The sequence below is a fragment of the Xiphias gladius genome, chromosome 22 (assembly GCF_016859285.1).
Source record: "Xiphias gladius isolate SHS-SW01 ecotype Sanya breed wild chromosome 22, ASM1685928v1, whole genome shotgun sequence".
NCBI classification, from domain to species: domain Eukaryota; kingdom Metazoa; phylum Chordata; class Actinopteri; order Istiophoriformes; family Xiphiidae; genus Xiphias; species Xiphias gladius.
Genome location: NC_053421.1, coordinates 14338557 through 14341709, shown reverse-complemented (window position 1 = coordinate 14341709; position 3153 = coordinate 14338557).

The following is a 3153-nucleotide window of genomic DNA, read 5'->3' as shown; positions in this document are numbered from 1 at the left end:
CTGTGACAAGTTGACCCGAGAAGGCATTGGTTGGCAATAAAGGGCAACAAACCAAAAAGGTTGGGAACCAGTGGGCTACGGTGTGAGGGGCAAACCCTTTCAAGGTTATTGCAGTAATTGACACAATTGATATTTCTAATCAGCAAATTCCAAGTAAAAACCATGTTAACCAACTAAAGTTGTTTGTCCCCACAAATTCCTAACTACGATAGTTCCAATTTTTGGAGGAAAAAACTCCCAGCCTTGCTTCAGTTTTGCAGACGGCCCCTAACTATTAGGGTTCAAGTGCTGTATGTGCATGTGATGTTGATATATTGCCACCCCTCATGTTTTCTCTGTAGATAAGACAGCCTTACATCCACACTTATATCTTGTTGATCTAAGCCTTAGACAGGATTAAATCAGGTAGAAAGCCATTTCTCACTACATTTAATTTGGTTGGTGACTTTTTAATTGCCTATATTTCAGTTCCTCTCCGTGGTTCACATAATTTCAGTCTAAACACAGCATACATCACAGCACTAACCATCTTCTAAGTGCATTAGGAATAAACATTACAACACAGAAAGGGCTAAAGCATGGTAAAAGTAATAAATATATCAGTAATTGCAGAATAAATTTGAATTCGACAAACCTTGAGTGCATGACCTTTCAAGGGATTTCCTGCTTGTACCAAACTTTTGCCCGCCATTCAGAAAGCTTGCAAATCGTATTTCCTGGTGTTTTAAAACAAAGTGTATCAAAGATACACTCCCTTGAATCCCCCACATTTCTCCATGTCTGTTATTTACCAATAATATCCTAGGAAGTTTCCTAGAAATAACAATGCAATGGTACAATTTTTTGGGAAAATGGGAATTTCCTCGAAAAAACAGCTCCATTGTAACCCAAGTAAATATTAATTCACTACTCATTTATTATTTGAAACTTTATCGTCCATGTTTTTTGAATTTAATGCTTACCTATTGATGAATTTCACATTTACAGAGTGTCCAGGTTATGCTATGCTAACTAACTGGAATAAATTAATTGAACACTGTCTTTTTATCCCTATCTTTTCAGAAATCCTATTGGAAATTCTAAAAAAAAATATGGACTCATTTCCCATTAAAGTGATGTCTATAACTTTATGAGGGGCACAGATATGAGTTCTTGAAGGCCTGTTGAGTTTATTCTTTTTTCCTTGTTTTCTATTGTTGTGTTTAATTTTTTGCATAAATGTTTTAAAATGCCCTCCAATTACTTTGATTTGGGGAGTTTAATGGAAGACATACTTATCAACCTATCATCCACTGTGCTAACTCTGGAACTGCATAAATGTTCTGGGGACTACTTGTATTATGTCACAGATATGCAAGTCTGTGCCGTGAGAGGCATCGGGTGGTTCAGTTTACCGTGAGCCCCCGCTGGCCTACGATCGAATCCTACCAGAGCTCCTACTCCCCTCTGTCTCCCCCTCTGCTGTCTCAACAATTATATCAGTCAAAGGGAGTCCACTGCCCACTCTCTTTATTTCTTTTTTTTTTTTTTATAAAAAGCGAATAGATAAAAGCATAAGCTGGTATAATAGTCCATTTTGTGACCCACAACACAAACGAATTGCCTTATTATGAAACATTTCACCTGTATGTCAGCAGTTGCCATGGAGATTTTGTGCAGATATGTGAGGCTCTGTTAATGGTCGGACCTTAACCTTGCACTTTCTCGACTGTGCGCTTCCATGATGTTATAAACACATGGGCATACTTTATACTATAATTCCATATTTCAACAGCAGTCTATTCTCTTACCTTCTCTTCAAATGCATTCAAGATTCCCTTAATATTGATTCAGCCCTTGAAAATAGAAAGAAAACTGATGTTCTAATTAAAATATTTTCATGTTTATATCTTTTACATCTTAGAAATTTCTTGAACTGATTTCCAAATCTTCCATAGCCTTGAACCACCATTTACAAACCTTTCCCCTCCCCCATCTGCATTTCTCTCTCTGCCCCGTTTTGCCCCTCTGTCCTGCTCTCTCTCTGTGTCTCTTTCTCTCTCTCTCTCTCTCTCTCTCTCCCTCTCCTACAAGCTGTGTCTCTTTCCTGTGTACTGGGGGGCCAACGGAGGGGAAGTACACCGAGAAAGAAAAGCACTCTCTCAGTTCAAGTGCGCAGGCTTAAAGACACAGCTGGCTTCAACAAAGGGGAATATGACAAGGGGAAAACAGTTGTGGAAAGGCAGAATAATGACCCACTGACAAAGCGTTTGTGTACACAGAGGCGATACAGGTATCATTTCATGAAAAAGGGGGGAAATAAAAAAATTGTGAACAGGAAAACGGAGAAAAATGTCTCCACCCCTTATCCTCTCTCCACGTATACTCCTCCTATTCCCTCCCACCGTCCTTTCTTTTAGTCTCTGTCCCTCCCTCTCTCCTCTCCTTCATTCCTCCCCTGCATGTATGCACACTTACACACACACACACACACACACACACACACACACACACACACACACACATAGATACACACACGATGACTGATGCCTTCACCCTCCTTCTCTTGCAGTCTCCTTTTTCTCAGCTCTCTCTGCACCACTGAGACTTTTGTGTGTTTGTCCTCTCGGTATAGTGTACGGTGGAACCGGTTCTACGCGGCTCCAGCACATGCTATCCCAGCCACAAACTGAGCGGCAGCAGCAGCGGCGGCAGCTCGTCATGCCTCTCACTTTACTGCTTGTGACTTTATCTGCTTGCCTTTTCCTCTGGTACTTTTCCTCACGGCGTTGATTTCCTTTGTCCATAAGGCATGTTTCCCTTCAAAGTCCTGAGCGTGGAGGGGTGAGGAAAAGGGAAATCGTGTATGAGGAAGGGGAGATGAGGCAACAGCGAATAAAATGTGACGAGGCTGGAGTGAAATAGAGATGCAAGGCTGCAAGTCAAGAGGGAAAGCACTAACTCGAGAGTGAGGGAGAGGGGACAGAGAGAAGGAATCAAGTTGGAATCGGGAAAGAAACGCGGGAAAAGGTAAAAAAAAAAGAGGCACACTTATGCAACATCAGCTGGAATTCGCTTGTATTTTATTTCCCTCTTGAACTGTTATTTCAAAAGATAAAATATCATGTACGCATATTATTTCTGTCTTTTATTATTTTTGCTGTCTATCTCGTC